Genomic DNA, 20684 nt, shown 5'->3' with positions numbered 1-20684 from the left:
TCTCTCTCTCAATCTCTCTCTGTCTCCCCCCCCCCTTTCCCCAACTTGCACTCTTTCTCTCCCTAAAAATATAATAAATAAATAATAAAGAAAGAAAGAAAATCTTAAAAAAATAAAAGATCCATTCTTGACCAAATGTCAACAAACAAAATAACAGAATAACAGAAATGTTATTAAAGAAAGTTTCTCTTACAAGGTATGCATCAATTATTAAATTTCCATAGTTTATCATTGTTGTCAGTAAAATTTTTTTCGTGTGAAATACCTAGTAAATGTTTCATTTTTGTCAGTGACGTATTGTGAGAAAAACAATAGCATTTTGTTCTTTATCATTGTGTTGATGGTACATTGGAGTGCTTCACAAACCTGTAAGTGCTGCTATCCAGTCACTGGTACAGACACAAATAAAGATAAATCTTCTCGAAGGAAATTAACTGAAGCCAGCGGGCCATTAGCTAACCATTCTGGAACACTTCACTGTGGTCATACAGAGAGAGAACTGAAAGATGGACAATTAAGATCTGGCAACATGCAAAAGGTAATCCTCCAGAGTAAAGCTGTTTGTTATATCACTCCTTTATTCTTCAGTAGATAATATAGTACTATTGAGTTACATGAAGAGCTAAGCAAAAAACTTACCAGATACAAATACCTTAAGAATTATGAATATAGAATTACAGTGCAGAAGCGTCTTCTGTATATAAACAGAAGTGTCATGTTGGCATTGGAGTCGAGGCATGAATTGTTTTCAAAGCCATAAACATGGACAAACTGGAGAAGAAAAGCTGCAGAGAGAGCGTGAAGCTTCAAGTTCAATCGGATAAATAATGGCCTCATTATCCACGAATTGCACAGGATAGAATACTTTCTCTGTTTCATACGTGGCTTTGCCTGACCCCTTCCACCTCTGAGATACGGTGTTTTTCCAAATCCTCCTGAAACTGTACTGCCAGCCACTGACACGGACAGGAACTCATAGGGCTTCTGGAGGCTCAGTTCCTCTCACTGGTCTGGAGTTCAGTTTCCGGATTCCCTGAGTGACACGTGGTTTCAGAGCCCCAGGTCAAAGACACGTTTTCTTCCATGTCTGTAAGGTACTTTGTGCACTTTTTTTTCTTTTTTTTTTTTTTGTGCACTTTTGAATATGCACGTGCAATCTGAACATGACTGGGGAGCCGTGATTCAAATTGTTCTCAGAGGTCAAAGGGCACTCAGCCAACTCAGCACCTGACCAGCAGCCCCAGCAAGGCAGAGTTCTTTCTTCCCTCTCTTCCTCTTTCTCTCACTTCCTCCCATGTTTCCTTCCCTCTCTCCTCCCTAGAATATTCTCATCCTGACTGTAGGTGCAGAGAACAGCCTGAGAGAAGTGTTAACAGTGGCAAATGGCCCTAGGACCTGATCACCTAAAATGGTCTCCTTTTAGCTCTTTCTAAATTAAAAAAAAAAAAAAATCAACAGTGTTCAAGAGAGAAATTGTGGTCCCTTTATTCTCAGCAATGGAAGCTGGGAGTTGTGCTGTTCCGTGGGATTTCCTTGTACTCCCTCCCTGAGGCCTCTTTTCCCTGCAGCCTTCTTCATTTTGTCTCTCCTTTCCCTTTCTCTTCTCTGATTCTTTCCTTTTCCTGAGGTCCCACATTTGCAGACACCTCAAATGCTTGTGTGTTCTTCCTTCCCTTCCAGGTTTCCTCTGCACCAGATGTAAACGGCACCGGCATTTTTACCAGAAAGAAAGCTGCTTTAAAAACTGGCAAAAACAAGCAATGAAAAGAGATAACGTTTAAATGACTTAGCACACTTATTGGGGGACTTGTTTGTATGTTTCTCTGAATTCCAACCTTTAGTGAAATGTTCTCATCCATTTTTAGTGAGGAAAACTTGAATGATTTGCTTCAGCAGAACTCATCTCTACAGCAGTCATTATTGCTTGAATTCAGTAAGTAGGCTGAACATCCAAACTTTAAATATTTTTTAATGTTTATTTATTTTGGAGAGGTGCAGAGACAGAGGGAGAGACAGAATCCAAAGCAGGCTCCAGGCTCTGAGCTGTCAGTACAGTTGGGCCCCTGAGTCTCCAAACTTGAAAATTTTTATATAGGGATTCCTGGGTGGCTCAGTTGGTTGAGCATCAGACTTGGGCTGAGGTTATGATCTCATGATTCCTGAGTTCCAGCCCTGCATTGGGTCTGGGCTGTCAGCAGGGAGCCTGCTTCAGATCCTCTCTACCCTCCCACCTCTCTCTGCCCTTCCCCTGCTTGCGTGCTCTCTCTCTCTCTCAAAAATGAATATTAAAAAAATTTAAAGCAAAGTTTCAACCTCAGTCAATAGTTTCATGAACTAATAGTAAATAAGATAGAGCAACTGAAGTAAGTCAACAACTCCATTACAAAAGACTCAGGAAAGAATTCCAAACTACTAAATGTGCTAATTATCCTTCTCAGTAGGTGCAGCAATCCCCACTGGGCTTCAGTCTGACACATACACTTTTGTGTTTTTATATTGTTTGTTTTGGAAATTCCCTCAGGGACAAAATGCATTGGGTCTTTAATTCTTTGTAACAACTGGTACCATGCCAGGTAGATACTAAGTTTTTCTTGAAGGTGATCAGTTGGGTAGTAGATAATAAATATGGCTTCTGAGCTCAAGACAATGCACAAAATAAACTCATGTCTGATCCTTACTTATCAAATGTCGTCGCCACAATCAATGTGATAACCACGCCTAAAAATGAGGCACGTCTGCTCATACCAAATGGCTACATTGCTTCTGGGTACAGAGCAAAGATGGAGAACGTGGATTCTGATTACGAAGTGCCCGAGCTGAGAAGCCTCTGTTCCCTCATTTGTTAAACAGGCATGTGTGGTAGACAGAATGACTCCTCCAAGAGTCCACTTCCTAATCCCCAGAACCTGTGAGTATGTTACCTCACACGGCAAACAGGACTTTGCAGCCGTGACTAAGGATCTTGAGATGGGGAGATTATCTAGGTGGGTGCCATGTAATCACTAAGGTCCTGATACAGGAAAGAGGGAGGCAGGAAACTGAAAGATGGTACAGCAGAAGCAGAGGTCAGAGCGAGGCAGAGGCCTCTAACTAAGGAAAGCGAGTGTTCTCTAGAAGCTGGAAAGCGCATGGACGTTAAGCCACTAAAATTCTGGTTATGTGCTACAACACTAATAGTAAACTAATACAGTACGTTCGTTAATGCCTTTCTTATAGGGTTGTGTAAGGATTAAATGAAAACGGTTATGGGAAGACTCAGCACAGTGCCTGATATATAGAAAGAATGGAATAAATGCTGTTACCAGTCTACACAGCATCACCTGTAACCCCACTGAGTTCTTCCAGAGCTCCCTGAAAAATGTAAGGAAAAAAGACAAAGTATTTAAGACCAGAGAGAGGAAGCTAGAATTCATCGAGCTAGGTCAGCACTTTACACACTGAAATGCCCATAAGCCTGGGAGGTGGGGCTCCCTAAACTCGGAGAGGTTAAGTAAACTGCCTACTATCATACAGCTAGTAAGGTGTTAAATCCTGATTCAAATCCCGGTCTGTCTGAATTAAAAGCCCATGATTTTTCTAGCATTCCTTTAGACTTTATAATAATAATAATAATAATAATAACAATAATAAAAGGGGGGGTGGCTTAGTTGGTTAAGGGTCTGACTTCAGCTCAGGTCATGATTTCATGGTTCATGGGTTTGAGCCCCACGTCAGGCTCTGTGCTGACAGCTCAGAGCCTGGAGCCTGCTGCAGATTCTCTTACTTTCTCCCTCTGCCCCTCCCCCACTTCTGCCCCTCCTCTCTCTCTCAAAAGTAAACATTAAAAAAATTAAAAAACAAAGAAAAAAGTGATACTTCTATCTTGAAACACGTGTGTTAAGAAGACATTTTGGGGCGCCTGGGTGGCTCAGGCGCCTGACTTCGACTCAGGTCATGATCTCGAAGTTTGTGAGTTTGAGCCCCACGTAGGGCTCTGTGCTGACAGCTCAGAGCCTGGAGCCTGCCTCAGAATCTGTCTCCTCCTCTCTCTGCCCCTCCCCTGCTCATGCTCTGTCTCTCTCTGTCTCTCAAAGAGTTGGAAAAAGAATAGCAAATAAAACCCAAAACCAGCAGAAGACAGGAAATAATAAAGATTAGAGCAGAAATTAATGCTACCGAAATTAAAAAAAACCCAGTAGAACAGATCAATGAAACCAGAAGCTGGTTCTTTGAAAAAATTAACAAAATTGATAAACCACTAGCCAGTTTGATCCCAAAGGAAAAGGAAAGGACCCAAATAAATAAAATCAAGAATGAAAGAGGAGAGATCACAACCAACACAACAGAAATAAAAACAATAATAACAGAATATTATGAGCAGTTATATGCCAATAAAATGGGTAATCTGGAAGAAATGGACAAATTCCTAGAAACATATACACTGCCAAAACTGAAACAGGAAGAAATAGAAAATTTGAACAGACCCATAACCAGTAAGGAAATCGAATTAGTAATCAAAAATCTGCCAAAAAACAAGAGTCCAGGGCCAGATGGCTTTCCAGGGGAATTCTACCAAACATTTAAGGAAGAGTTAACACCTATTCTCTTGAAGCTGTTCCAAAAAATAGAAATGGAAGGAAAACTTCCAAACTTTTTCTAGGAGGCCAGCATTACCTTGATTCCAAAACCAGACAGAGACCCCACTAAAAAGGAGAACTATAGACCATTTTCCCTGATGAACATGGATGCAAAAATCCTCAACAAGATATTAGCCAACCAGATCCAACAATACATTAAAAAAATTATTCACCACAACCAAGCAGAATTTATATCTGGGATTAAGGGCTGATTCAATATCTGCAAAACAATTAATGTGATTCATCGCATCGATAAAACAAAGGACAAGAACCATATGATCCTCTCAATAGATGCAGAGAAAGCATTTGATGAAATACAGCATCCTTTCTTGATAAAAGCCCTCAAGAAAGTAGGGATAGAAGGATCATACCTCGAGATCATAAAAGCCATATATGAATGACTCAATGCTAATATCATCCTCAATGGGGAAAAACTGAGAGCTTTCCCCCTAAGATCAGGAACAAGACAGGGATGTCCACTCTCGCCACTGTTATTCAACATAGTATTGGAAGTCTTAGCCTCTGCAATCAGACAACACAAAGAAATAAAAGGCATCCAAATCAGCCAGGAGGAGGTCAAACTATCACTCTTTACAGATGACATGATACTTTGTTAAAACCCCAAAGATTCCACCAAAAAACTGCTAGAATTGATACATGAATTCAGCAAATTTGCAGGATATAAAATCAATGCACAGAAATCGGTTGCATTCCTATACACTAACAATGAAGTAACAGAAAGAGAAATCAAGGAATCGATCCCATTTACAATTGCACCAAAAACCATAAAATACCTCGGAATAAATCTAACCAAAGAGGTGAAAAATCTATACACTGAAAACTATGGAAAGCTTATGAAAGAAATTGAAGAAGACACAAAAAAATTGGAAAAAGATTCCATGCTCCTGGATAGGAAAAACAAATATTGTTAAAATATCGATACCACCCAAAGCAATCTACATATCCAATGCAATCCCTATCAAAGTAACACCAGCATTCTTCACAGAGCTAGAACAAATAATCCTAAAATGTGTATGGAACCAGAAAAGACCCCAAATAGCCAAAGCAATCTTGGAAAAGAAAACCAAAGCAGGAGGCATCACAATCCCAGACTTCAAGCTATACTGCAAAGCTATAATCATCAAGACAGTATGTTCCTGGCACAAGAACAGATGCTCAGATCAACGGGACAGAATAGAGAACCCAGAAATGGACCCACAAACGTATGACCAACTAATCTTTGACAAAGCAGGAAAGAATATCCAATGGAATAAAGACAGTCTCTTCAGCAAGTGGTGCTGAGAAAACTGGACAGTGACATGCAGAAGAATGAACATGAACCACTTTCTTACACCAGACACAAAAATAAACTCAAAATGGGTGAAAGGCCTCGATGTAAGACAGGAAGCCATCAAAATACTTGAGGAGAAAGCAGGAAAAAACCTCTTTGGTCTTGCCCGCAACAACTTCTTACTCAACATGTCTCTGGAGGCAAGGGGAACAAAAGCAAAAATGAACTACTGAGGCCTCATCAAGATAAAAAACTGCATAGCAAAGGAAACAATCAGCAAAACTAAAAGGCAACTGACAGAATGGGAGAAGATATTTGCAAATGACATATCAGATAAAGGGTTCGTATCCAAAATCTATAAAGAACATCAAACTCAACACCCAAAAAACAAATAATCCAGTGAAGAAATGGGCAAAAGACATGAATAGACACTTCTTCAAGGAAGACATCCAGATGGCCAACTGACACATGAAAAAATGCCCATCACTCATCATCAGGGAAATACAAATCAAAACCACAATGAGATACCACCTTACACCTGTCAGAATGGCTTACATTAACAACTCAGGCAACAACAGATGTTGGCGAGGATACGGAGAAAGAGGATCTCTTTTGCATTGTTGGTGGGAATGCAAGCTGGTGCAGCCACTCTGGAAAACAGTATGGAGGTTCCTCAAAAAACTAAAAGTAGAACTACCCTACAACCCAGCAGTTGCACTACTAGGCATTTATCCACGGAATACAGGTGTGCTGTTTTGAAGGGACATGTTTATAGCAGCACTATCAACAATAGCCAAAGTATGGAAAGAGCCCAAATGTCCATCGAGGGATGAATGGATAAAGAAGATGTGGTGTATATATATACAATGGAGTATTACTCGGCAATCAAAAAGAATGAAATCTTGCCATTTGAAACTACATGGATGGAACTGGAGGGTATTATGCCAAGTGAAATTAGTCAGAGAAAGACAAAAATCATATGACTTCATTCACAAGAGGACTTTAAGAGACAAAACAGATGAACATAAGGGAAGGGAAACAAAAATAACATAAAAACAGGGAGGGGGACAAAACAGAAGAGACTCATAAATATGGAGAACAAACTGAGAGTTGCTGGAGGGGTTGTGGGAGGGGGGATGGGCTAAACGGGTAAGGGGCACTAAGGAATCTACTCCTGAAATCATTGTTTCACTATAGGCTAACTAATTTGGATGTAAATTTTAAAAAATCAAAAATAAAATAAAATAAAAAGAAGGCATCTTAATATACCTTCACTATCAAATAATTATTTACTACTCATTTTGTGTGGAATCCTGTCCCAAGTTCATAATACAATGCTATGGTGACTGTGACTTTGCCAGCTCTGCAGGGAAAACAAGAGTGGTAGTGGTCATAGTGATAATAATCCCTTATTATATTTGTAAAGCACTTTTAAAACTTAAAAAGTACTTTCAAAAATAGATGCTTTCAAGAGTCTCATGATTTCTCAAAGGCAAGTTTTACTACTTCCTTTTTGATGAGAACTCTGGGGATGACAGGCTGCTTTGCCCCAGGCACATGCCTAAATGACATACCCGAAATACATCTCCTGATTGAAAATGTCATGCCTTGTCCATTACCCTGGTCTCTGGGAGTGTCCTTCCCAACATGGTCTGAAAAGTGGCTTGCAAACCACTTCTAGCAGAGTGCCTTGGCTGTGGGCAGCTGGCACATGTGCATTAGGCAGTGAGTCCGGAAACAGTGTGCTGAGCTCTGGAGTTATTTTGAGGTCAAAAGCCAGATCTTATGCTGAACATTAAGCTTCCACAGAGGGAACTGGAGATTACTTCGATGGGGTTTGGAGTCAAGTTTTGCTGAAGGTCATTGTATTGTGTAGCCTGCTTGAAACTGTATTCTGGGTAATAGCTGCAAATTCCTCACATAATTATGTTAGGCTCTTCTATTTTATTTTTAGTTGCAGTGGTGTAAAAAAAAATAACCAACATTTCCCTTTGACGTTTTCCTGTACAAACGTAGTAGTCTCTCTTCTCTCTCCAAGTTTGATAGCCTGTATTCATTTGTTTCCAGGAATTTTTCTTTATACAATATAAATTCATTCCCACAGACTTGAGATAATTACACTTTAGGCAGCCCTCTTCCTTTGTAATTATTTACCAGTTTCTTATCCTTTTCTCAGGATGTACATAATTAGTCAAATAAATACACTTAATACTCCCCTCATTTTCATATAAGTTTACATGCTGTTTTAAATGTGCAAAAATTGTTCAGAGGACTCCTAATTTTGCATTCACTTATTTATGATTGCAAGTATTATTGTAGGATCCCACTGATGTTTCTCATATGTTTAATTCTCATTAAAAAATAATATTTAAATTTAAAATTCAGTGAAATTTGTGTTTGGTTTTATTTTGAAATATAGTCATATTTCCAATCTCCTCCTCCCTTCCTACTTATATGCCATGCATTCATTAATACAAACTATCTGATTTCTCAGCAATTTTATTTTTAGAAGTTTTGAATAGATTAAGGATTAAAATGGTAGAATAAGACAGATAACATTTTACTACACATACACCCATTGTGGCTCATCGCAATGATAATATACAGTGAAGCATTTTATAAACAAGCTACTGTACGTTATTCATTCTAAGACAGACATTTTTTCACACTTTACCATTATTGAAATTGAGACATGTCCTACAATCATGTGGTAAGAAAGCATAATTTAATTAGCAGTGTTTTTTCCTTTATTTATTTATTTATTTATTTATTATTTTTTTTAATTTGAGAGAGAGAGCGAGCATAAACAGGGGAGAGGTGCAGAGGGAGAAACTTAAGCAGGCTCTAAGCTCAGCACACAGCCCGGTGCAGGGCTCAATCCCATGACCCTGGGATCATGACCTGAGCCAAAGTCAAGATTTGGACGCTCAACCAACCAACTGAGCCACTTAGGCGCTCCAGCAGTGTTTTTTTCTATTTAGACAGTCTGTTGTAAAATAAGGCTGCATCTTCAATTTGGTAGCATCTTAGATTCAATTAAATACAATATATACCAAGGCTACTCTACATGCTTTATAGATTTCCTTGCCTAATCCTCTAAGCAATCCCATGATATAGGCAAAATTATTCTCCACATTGGACAGGAGGATAGAGTAAGGAACCTGCCCCCATTGTGGCATGCTGATAACAACTAGTTCTCACAAGAGTTGGGGGAAACCTTTGATTTGTAGCATTTGCTAATTTCCATGGCATTAATACCCTCATATGGCCAACTTCAAGCTACCAACATGAAGTCACTGAACACAGGATTAGGAAGATGTATACAAAATTGGCTCTTGCGAGCAGGTGTGAGCTGGCCCAGGCACACCACTTACGTTATATGTTCTTCCTGGGTAGCCTTTATCAAAACTATGGCTTTAATATCACTCATATACCAAATACTACAATATGCAATTCTGCATTGGTCATCTCCACTTGGAAGCCCTACCAGCCCCTCCAGTCTGATAGATAAATTGTACCTTCCTTACTATTGACACTCTCCTTGAGGATCATTACTGAATACAGGAGAAGGAATCTAAAAAAAAAAATCTAGGATTTTGAGAATATGGTGGTTAAGCACTGTGAAGGGTGTGAGACTTTATCCTGCTTACAAGCTAGCAAATTAGCCTGCCACAGTTTTGTGGATGTTGTTACAATATTCCTGGATCAGAGACCAAGAGCTTTATTATCCACAGAGAAACAGTAGCCATAGTACTGACATTTCTTTTTTTTTTCAGCAGGGGCAACAGTCTGAATCCCAACTCCCACCGGATGATATAGAGGCCTGCATGTACAGCAGGTGGCATTACAGGAGAAGAAACCTGAGTTTGGGGCACCCACATGTTACATGGGCAGTAATTTTGCCTGACTTTTGCCTTCGAGGGAAACATTATCTACAAGGCTGTAAGCAAATCTACCCTTTGCTTCAGAGGAAACACTCTACTCTCTCTGTCTTCCAAGAGTGCTCACTATACAGTCATCTTTGAAAGGACAGTCTGGAACAAGATGTGCAGAAACATGAGAGACCCGCGGAGAAGTTTCCGATGAGTATTGCACTCTGTCAGCTACCTACCGAGGTGAGGGCTGACTCCATTTAATCTGTCTCTCACAGCATTTAATTAAGGCTGCTATCCGCAGCATTCCAATTGCAGCGGGTTGGGGCAAATCTGCACAATCATACCCCCAGGATCCTGGATACAACTAGCAAAACAAATTCCAAAAGCCATCAGAGTCTTACATAGCCATATGGCTTTCTCCTTTAGTTTCTGTATTGACTTTTCCACTTGGCCTTAGGTATTAACACAGGTACAGTATCACACGCCACACGGACTCTGCCTTGGTCTGTAAAGAAGACATCTAGGGTAACTTATCCATGACAGCCCTGGCCAGTGAACTGAAGATGACCTGAATACCTTCCAGGGTCAAGGTGGTGTCAGTGATCACTCCACTAGAGTCAGGGACAATTTTTTTTTAAATTTTAATGCTGATCAATTTATTTTTTTGCTTTTTTATTTTTTTTTAAATATAATTTATTGTCAGAATGGCTTACATACAACACCCAGTGCTCATCCCAACAAGTGCCCTCCTTAATGCCCATCACCCATTCCCACCCCATCCACCCTCACACTGTTCTCTGTATTTAAGAGTCTCTTATGGTTTGCCTCCCGCCCTCTCTGTAATTATTTTTTCCCCTTCCCCTCCCCCATGGTCTTAAGTTTCTCAAGATCCACATATGAGTGAAAACATATGATACCTGTCCTTTTCTGACTTATTTCACTCAGCATAATACCCTCCAGTTCTATCCATGTTGCTGCAAATGGCAGGATTTCATTCTTTCTCATTGCCAAGTAGTATTCCGTTGTATATATAAACCACAAGTTCTTTATCCATTCATCAGTTGATGGACATTTAGGCTCTTTCCATAATTTGGCTATTGTTGAAAATGCTGCTATAAACATTGGGGTACAAGTGCCCCTATGTATCAGCACTCCTGTATCCCTTGGGCAAATTCCTAGAAGTGCTATTGCTGGGTCATAGGGTAGGTCTATTTTCAATTTTTTGAGGAACCTCCACACTGTTTTCCAGAGTGGCTGCACCAGTTTGCATTCCCACCAACAGTGCAAGAGGGTTCCCGTTTCTCTGCATCCTCGCCAGCATCTGTTGTTTCCTGAGTTGTTCATTTTAGCCACTCTGACTGGTGTGAGGTTATATCTCTGTGTGGTTTTGATTTGTATTTTCAGGAACAAGTTTTGAATCATCTTTTCTAATCTAATAGGATGACTTACACCATAGGGATCACATCAATAATAAGTCAGTTAACCCTCTGGAAATTTTCCTGAGATAACAAAGCCTCATTTTGGAGAGATCTCTGCTGCTGCCTAAGGGCTACATGACTTACTTATGGTGTTTCCTTAAATAATTAAAGGTCTCTTATGTTTACCCCTAATGTGCAAAGCAGCAAGATTTTTGGAGAGAGGCAAGTGAATGCCCAGTTTCCATATAGGAAGCACAGTCCCAGGGGCACACATGGTGCCCCTGGAAAGAAAATGTTGTTTATAATTGTTGGGACCCCTAAATCTGGTTCTAGTCAGAGGGGCAACAGTGCAGCTGGTGTGGTCTCCCAGCTGTCTGGCAGGTTTCAGGGCTCCCAGTTCAGTTTGAGTAATTGAGTCCAGGCATTCCTTTGGAGGGACTACCTAAGAGCAGTCAGCCCAACCTGTCCAGTTTGTTCATACAACCAGTCGAGTGGCATTTTTCTGCCCTGTTGAATGACGGAGTGATAGCTATAGAAGTGTGAGTGAAGAAGACATCCAGTGGTATGGACAGGATTTTTGTTTTTGTTTTTGCCTGGGAGTTATAGACACTGAGGCCATCTTCTGCCATTCCCAATAGATTTCTTGACAGGATTAAAGGGAATAGTGCCCAAAGAGTGGCAAGAGCTGTGTGGGGGAGAATGTGAGACTCAATAGTTAAATTTAAGACACTTGCAAGAGTTTGAGAGAGGTTTTGTGAACTCCAGTACAGTTCTGAAACAGAAAGATCATTAATGTCCTTTCTTTCCCATGGCCCTTGGATCTTAAGATGTTCCCTCTACTGCCAAAAAATCAATGTGCTCCATTCTATTAGCTACAAATATGCCTTTATCCAATCATCCTCTACTTGTATTTCTTTGTTTTTTAATGTTTTTATTTATTTTTTAGAAGGAGACACAGTACGAGTGGGGAAGGGGCAGAGAGAGGGACACGCAGAATCTGAAGCAGGCTCTGAATCTGAGTTATCAGCACAGAGCCTGAGGTGGGGCTGGAACCCACGAACTGTGAGATCATGACCTGAGCTAAAGTCGGACACTTAACCAACTGAGCCACCCAAGTGCCCCGACTTGTATTTAGACCTTTAATCCAGAAGGGGCAGATGCAGGAAGGACAAGAGTATTTGGTTTTTTAGAAAAGTTTAGCAATTTAGCAAAATTGAGAAGAAGGTACAGAGAATTCCATATTTCTCCTACCCTCACATAGGCATAACCTCTCTCATTACAAGTAAATTTTTCAAAATTTATAGGGACCCATTATGTCCCTACTTTGGCCCACATGTCTAATGTTGGGGGACATGATGAGCAGTGTACTCAAACGAGTGGTCATTAGCCTTACGATCTAAGCCATGTCAATCTAAAGGGGTAGCTGCCACTTTTTTTGTGTGTAAAGTTAAGATACTACTAATTCCAGGCTGGTTGTATTCTTGAATACACCATTTGCATTTCATCAGTGAGGCTTGTTGGGCCCCTTCCTACACTGTTAGTCATGGAGTCCATGTTGACCCTGCTCAAAATGAGAAGATCAGGCAAACGGTTCCAAGCCTCTATAGGTCAGGCATTCAGTTTCTTTAGGAGCCAAATTATTGGTTCTTAGTTGCTTGTAGTCAGAGGGGCAACAGTTCCAAGACCAAAGGGGTGTCTCCACATAGAGGCTGCCTCCCTTTATCAAAGGCTCCAGTTGGTGACATCATCAAAGAGACTTATGCCAGAAATTTGTTATTAGGGTTGTGGGTTCCAAAGAAACTAGTATGTCTGGCTTCTCTCCACCATGATAATCTCCTCTGAACTTTATGATCGTTCATAGTACAAGCACGTGACATATCCATACTGATTACACATCATCCCTGGAAAACACAACAGTACATTGAGTAGCCCATAGGATTCTACCCAGAAGATCACATTAGCTTCTTTTCCCTACCTTGAATAATGCCCAAGGCTCATTAGCTTCATCAAGACCCAATTATACCTGAATTCTACTTTTCTCCTCTTATTTCCAGTCATATGAACCAGTAATTACCTTTTTTATGTAAACTTCCTTCAATTGGGTTTCTATCACTTGTAATTAAAAGAGTACTGATGAATACAGTAGAAATTTGTAAGATATGCTAAGAAGTATGGTTTAAATCTTGAAAGCCATGTGTAGATTTTAGTGAAAGATTTTAGTCACATGATTGATACACTCAGCATATTTGGCTTTCTCTGGTTTTTAGAAACAGGGACAAAAAATAGGGAAGCTGGCAGTCATTGACCAAGTCCTGACTGTCCTTGTGCTGTTTGCTGCAGAGATTTGTGATTTGCAATGATTTGGCTTCTTGAACTGGTTGTGGTTCAGAGTTCTGTTGTCATATGTAATCCGACCATTGTCCATTTCTATACTCAGTCTCTCAGGCCTGTCTTTTGGTCATTCTCTCACTTTCGAGAAGTTGACCAACTCAGGATATGCTTGAGATCCAGATCTTTACCCAATCTCCAAGAGAGAACTGCCCAGTTGTCTCCATAGCCAAGTGTATTGAGAGATCATCTGGCAAGAGAGTGATTGAGAAGATGCATTTAAAACAGGAGAAAATAAGGTGGACTAATATCACAACTACTCTGACAACAACAAGAACAATTACTGTTGCCTGTAAGATACTTCAACACCAGTAACTCCAATTGCCCACCCCAGGACAAGAAAACAATTGCCATAGGCCTTGAGGATCAACCTTAGAAAGTCAAGTAGCTTTTTTCCTACAAAGGATGCTTAGTCTTTTTATTTTACCTGCTTTATTGGCCCAAGTGCAGCAAGCAGTATTAGTGATAATACAAATGGCCCCATGTCTAGACAACAGGAAATCTAGAGGCATGGTATTGTCTCTCTCTACTTGTGTCAAAGAGTTGTGACTGATCTGTATCCATCAAGGGCAGAGGTGGTGTTATTAATAACTTTTGCCAGAATTGGTGATATGTTTCTTACAGTCTTTTTTATTTGTACAATTCCCATCATTGGAAACATTGCTCTGATTGTTCACAGAAGCAATGAGTCTCCAGTAAATTAAGGGTAAGCCTTTGTTGTCCACTAGTCTTGTTTAAAAGTCAAAATCATTCTTTTTCCTTTTACTTTGAAAGTGATCAAATATTTTTCATCTCTGGGAATTATAGGATCTTTGTCATCAGTGTTCTGTATTTAATAAGTATGTGCTGTGTTCTGGGCCCTCAGTGAGCCCTTCAAATCTGAAAATTATGTCATTCCACTTAGAGAAACTTCTTGAATTATTTCCTGGTGATTCCCTTCTGTTTCCTCCTTCTCTTTCTTGAGCTTTTTTTTTTTTTTTTTTTTTTTTTTTTGATATTGGATTGCTGGGATTAGACTTCTAATTTCCTTATATTTTCTCCTCTGTTTTCCAGCTGTTTGTTTTTTGTTCTGCTTTCTAGGAAATTCGCTTCACTTTATATTCCATGGAGTGACTTAACATAAATGTATCATTTTACAGTTATAAGGATCAGAAGTCTAATGTGAGTCTTACTGAACTAAAGTCAAGATATCTGGAGGGCTATGTTCCTTTCTGGGGGATCTTGGGAGGAATTTTTCTTTGCCTATTCAGGTTGTTGGCAGAGTTCAGTTTCATGTGATTGTAGAATTGCATTTTGTAGTTGGTCTGTGAATGTAGGTCTGCATTTTCTTGATGGCTCTCAGTTAAGGGCTTTTCTAGCTTCTAGATGCTACCCACATTTCTTGGTTCATGACTCCTTTCCTCCATCTTCAAAGCCAGCAACAGTGAATGGAGTCCCTCTCATACTTCTAATCTCTCCTGCCTCTTCTTCCATCATGGCATCTCTCAGTCTCCTGTTGGAAAAGTTTCCAGCTTTTAAGAGCTCATATAACTAGATTGGGCCCATCTAACAATACAGGATAATCTCCCCATCTTAAAACCTCTAAACTTAGTCACAGCTGTTAAGTCCCTTTTGTTTATGTTTAGGATTTAGACATCTTTGGGAACCCTTATTCTGCCTACCACAGGAGTTATAATGTCCACTATTATATATTTAATTTCTAAGAACTCTTTGTTCTTGGAACGTTCCTTTGTATAGCTAATTTTTGTTTCATGTTTGGGATGTCTTTACTTCTCTCTCTGAATGTAATAATGATAGTTTTAAAAAATGTCTTCTCCCTGTATAGTTTGTTTTTTGTAAGTTGCCTCTTTGTTATGTTTATTTTGGTCCTTGTCTTCCATTAGGAAACTATCTGCTGGTTTGTGGCTGCCTACAATGGGCAATAAACAGCTGATTGTTTTTTCTGGGTTCCTGGACAAGACTTGTAGGGCCTGGGTTTGAGGGTAAGGTGATCTGGCTTACTCAATATCAATATTTTGGGGGTTTTTTGTTTTGCTTTTTTCTTGGGGTGGTCAAATTCTTGAGAGATGGATCTTTCAATCCCCTGCTTTCCAGGTATTTGGGTATTCCTATGTTTATAGGCCTGGCTGTCGACATTCAGGGAACCAAGGAAGGGGAATGTGGGAAATCTTAGCATTCATGATGTGAACAGCTAATGGATTTCTCTGCTTACAATAGTAAATCACCTTCATGTGCGTTTACTGTTCTGTACCAAGGGATTGTCCAGTTTTCTTTCCCAAAGAAATCACCTCAGGGGTGCCTGGGTGGCTCAGTCGGTTGAGTGACTGACTTTGGCTCAGGTCATGATCTCACAGTTTGTGGGTTCGAGCCCCGCGTCAGGCTCTGTGCAGACAGCTGAGAGCCTGGAGACTGCTTCTGATTCTGTGTCTCCCTCTCTCTCTGCCCCCCACCATTCCACTCATGCTCTGTCTCAGAAATAAATATACATTAAAAAAAATTAAAAAAAAAAAAGACATCACCTCAGACTTCTGTGCAGATCTGGGGAAGGAATTGAAACAAATTCCTTCTTAGGTAGACTTTCAACCAATCTTCCCGTTTGGAACCTCACTTTCTGTATCCACAGATACCTGGTGCCCAGTCCTGAGGGTTTGGAAATTCTGTAGTAGAATTAGGTTCTTCTTGGCTTTCCCCACTACTAGCTTAGCAACCAGCTTCCTCAGATGTGCGAGGTCAATTATCATTAGGTAGCCTCTCGAATTCTCTTCGTCCTTGTGGACTTATCCTTTTATTGTAACTTTAGTAGCACTGGGAGGGGGTAAGGATAGATGAATGTTCATTCAGACCATTGACTTGTGTATATTAAAAGGGTGAACTTTATGGTAGGAGAATTATATCTCAAAAAAATAAATTTCTAAAATGAATGAATGTGTGCAGTGTGCCATATTTATCCCAACACGAGCCTCCTAATTTTGGAGATGAGAATAGTGAGCCTGGTGATGGTTTTAAGTGATTACTTTTAAGTGAGAGTTCAGCTAAATCTGCTTAGGTGTTCTGAGTTGTGTCTGGCCTTGCACAGTTGTGTTTTGGTGACAGTGACACAGACTTCGATTCCTCAGCCCTGACCTTGGGCTCTTGCCATTCTAGCCTCTACCATTTCTAGAAGAGGAACACTGGTGCCCTGGAAAACTAACCATCCTTACAGGGATGAAATGGCCTGCAAGTCATTGAGTCAAATGCCAGTTAAAAACATGTATAAATGTTGTTAATCACTTTGTTATTGACTCTACATATAATTAATGCAATTTATACCATACAGTCGTCTAAAGAATAGATGAAAATATTTGCAAATACTGACGGTGGAGAGTCCAGGAGGAAAACGATAGTGGCTCCCATCCCCACCCAGCTCTTATGATGTAATTTGATAAACACACAGAATTCAAAATGGCTTGAAAAAAATACAAGGAAGATTAAGTGGTCTATGACTTTTCTTAAGATAGCCCAAATCAATAATGTGAGATCACTTCCTGTTAACATTCAGGGATTTACATGTCTGTCTTCCATTAGTGTGAAGTACTCTTTCCTGCCAGTACCCATTTTTACACATTTGAAGACTTATTTCATACTCGCAGTCAGTCTTTTACATAGCTGAGAGAATACAAGTTGGTCATAATATTTTCTTAAGCGATTAAATATTAAATACCAGACATGACATCAATATTTCTCCAAAACTTGTTTTTGATTTCTTGGGCTTCCTAACCCTCACCTTATGTATCTAGTTTGCCTGCACAGTTTAAGCAGTAAGCGTCTTGTCTTTCTGCTGGAATATGATCACTTTTTCAAAGTTGTGGTGTCATATGCCTGCAGTTATTTGACCAATCAGGGAGCCAGAACTGCCCTTAGAAACATTTTGGATTGAGAGAGTTAGCAAATAAAAGGAGACCCCATTAAGGATTTCAGCTAAATAACAAACTATATATATATGTGTATATATATATATATATATATATTTATTTATTTATTTATTTGTGTGTGTGTGTGTGTGTGTGTGTGTGTGTGTGTGTATATTTTTTTTAGTACAAGCATGTTGTAAGTATTGCAGGGGATATACTTATACTAGAAATGATCTGTTGTTTACCTGAAATTCAAATTGAACTGGGTGTCCCATATCTTATCTGGCAACCCTAGACACAAGCTACTGGGGAGTCTCCTTACTGGGCCCTTTTAGAGACTGCTCACCTGTGCCTCACCTGAGGGTGAGGAGTCCTTGGAGCCAAATGGACATACCCATCCATTCCTGTCTCCCCTTTATATAGACCATACACTGGGTACCTGCAGCTGCAACATCTCCCACCTGAACCTATGTGTTCAGGGTCTTTGACCTTTTCCCCAAGAGGGTCCTTTTGAGTGCAGCCCTGGTCCAGAAGTATGACCATGGGGTGGCTGATGGGAAAGGGTAGATAGAGAAGGGATATATAGCCAGGATACTCCTACAGAGAAGCTTGGATCTAGGACAGAGCCCTAGGTGAAAAGACTGAGTCAGAAGAGAAAGCCAGGGCCTCCATTTGTACCCTTGCCCCAGGCCCCACAAATGTGAAGAGTGGGCCTGCAGAGAGCATCAGAACATACACGTATTTTGTGTGCTTTCTGCTATCTGAAGGGGGAATGGGTACAATGAGGGCAGAGTGTAGAAGTTTCCACTTATAATATAGAGCTTCTATTTCTAACCTTTCCAATATTTTTATTTGCTTCAATTCATTTGCTTTTGGGGAAACTCTAAATTTCACCAATGGATAGGTATTTGAAAAAAACTTAAATTGTTTTTAATGTTTATTTTTTTGTTAATGCTTATCTTGTGTGTTTTTAATGTTATTTGTGAGAGAGAGCAAGCACGGGGGAGGGGCAGAGAGAGAGGGAGACACAGAATCTGGAAACAGGCTCCAGGCTCTGAGCTGTGAGCACAGAGCACAACGCAGGGCTCGAGTTTACAGACCACGAGATGATGACCTGAGCCCAAGTCGTACACTTAACCGACTGAGCCACCCAGGCACCCCTTGAAATGAAACTTAAAAAAAAAAAATCCATGTCACCATTAACAACAACAACACAACAAAGGAAATCTAGTGTCTCTCTCCTGTACTGAGTGAGCCTTTTAAGGGATGATTCAGCTAAATGCACCCAGGTGCTCTGTTTACGTGCTAGCTACTCTCCAGAGATTCCTCAGAGTGCTAAAACATAAGTTCTGTTTATATCAGAAGTGACAGTGTGAGTTGTAAGTGCAGATTCTGTTTGTCAGGAAAAAAAAATTAAGTAGAAAGAAAACACAAGAGAAAAGCAGGCTTCTGTGGAAATGTCACGTATGAGGTGGTTTATGGTATGAACAGTGCTTATTTCACCTCATAGAGAAAAGGAAGTTAATATTTGCCTAAGGCTGAGGATTACATGAACCTAACTACATTGGTACAGGGCAGACAGGCGGTTTTTAAATGGCATGTTGTATCACTTAGGGTTTCTTTTGGCTCCATGTAGCGGGAGCCCAACTATAGTGGCTTAAAAAAATCAGGTGTTTATTTTATTCCTGTAAGAAGCTCCACGATGCCACTGAAGACCCAGGTTCTTTCTGTCTTTCTATTCTGCCATCCTTGGCTTGTGGCTTTCTTCCTCATGCTTGCAAGATGGCTGCTGCCCTTCTCCCAGGAAGAGGGAAAGAGCAAAATAATGTTGCCAAGTCTGTCCTCTTTTAAAATGATTTCTTGGGGAGCCTGGGTGGTTCAGTGGGTTGAGCCTCCAACTCCCAATTTCTGCTTGGGTCACTTTAGGCACATCTGCCCATAAGCTGGGATCGACCCCCACCTAGGGCTCCGTGCTGAGAGTGGAGTCTGCTTGGGATTCTCTCTCTCTCTCTGCCCCTCCCCTGCTTGCAGTCTCTCTCTCTAAAATAATAATTAAAAAAAATTCTCGAAGATTCCAGTTAGCAAGCTGTGCGCATATCTCATTGGTCGTTAATGTGTCAGAGAGCCCTGCCCAGCCCAAGGGAGCCTGAAGTGGCCAGTGTTTCAGCTGGACACACGCTATCCCAAACAATATTTGGGTTCTTTTAGGAAGGAAAATAGGAAAACTGGATATTGGGTTGGCTATTACCCGTCTCTGCCACAGACGTGAACAAGCATATAAATTCTTCAAAAAAAAAAAGAAGGCATTTATTTTTCTTCTAACATATAGTTAAAGTCATCACCATATGGCAAGTTAAATAGATAAAAATTGAGTAAATAGTATTTTCAACCAACACTATTTTCAAGTGCTATTTATTTGTCTACAAGTTAGTCTATAGGTTGAGAGATTATCTCTCCAAATGTTTATCTCTCTACAATAGATGTAAATAGCAGGCAGGCAACAATTCTTTACCATGTTAAAGAACTTTTTCCAATGCCAAAATTTACCTTGCTGTTAAATTTTAAAAATCATGTAAAAATTATTTTAGGTTTATTTAGAGAGAGAGAGAGAGTGAGTACACTCAAGGAAGAGGCAGAGAGAGAGAGAGAGAGGGAGAGAGAGAATCCCAAGCAGGCTCTATGCTGCCATCAGCACAGAGGCAGACTTGGGGCTAGATCTCACCAATCATGAGATCATGACCTGAGCCGAAATCAAGAGTCAGATGTTTAATGGACTGAGCCACTCAGGAGCCCAAAAGTCATAAAAAAAAAAAAAAGGCCTAGCATTGTACCTCTTTGTTACAAACACTAGATTGTTAGTATATACAGTATACCTTGTTTTAAATGTTAAACCTGAAAGCTAAACTTAACATGTTTACTAAATGCATGGTATAATTAAAAGAATGAAAAGATGACCAAAATGATCTTTGACCTTCTCTAGCGTATAAACCACCAGGTTCTACCTTAGTGGGGCTGTGAAACACACAAAGCTATGGCTGTAGCAGGCTGGCTTGAGGGACGAATGCCGGGGTGAGTGCTACCAGAGAGAAGGCCAAGTGCAGCAGGAGGAGGAGAGAGCAAAGAGAAGTCTCACCTGGTCGGGGTACACAGAATGAACTTCATGGAGAAGATGCTGGGGATGCAGGAGCTACACTTCACGTACAGCG

General features: G+C 40.2%; 1 long non-coding RNA gene across 1 annotated transcript; it reads left to right on the top strand.

The window, feature by feature from the left end:
* The first annotated feature begins 345 nt into the window (after window positions 1–345).
* On the top strand, window positions 346–20615 carry LOC125156509 (uncharacterized). Its single transcript, XR_007148637.1, has 4 exons — window positions 346–538; window positions 1681–1933; window positions 9684–10022; window positions 20459–20615. It is a non-coding gene; the product is annotated as an uncharacterized LOC125156509 (long non-coding RNA).
* Window positions 20616–20684: the final 69 nt, after the last annotated feature.

This window comes from Prionailurus viverrinus, chromosome F2 (assembly GCF_022837055.1).
Source record: "Prionailurus viverrinus isolate Anna chromosome F2, UM_Priviv_1.0, whole genome shotgun sequence".
In the NCBI taxonomy this organism is placed as follows: domain Eukaryota; kingdom Metazoa; phylum Chordata; class Mammalia; order Carnivora; family Felidae; genus Prionailurus; species Prionailurus viverrinus.
Note: the sequence above shows the minus strand (reverse complement) of the source record. Positions and strands in the feature narration are given on the sequence as shown.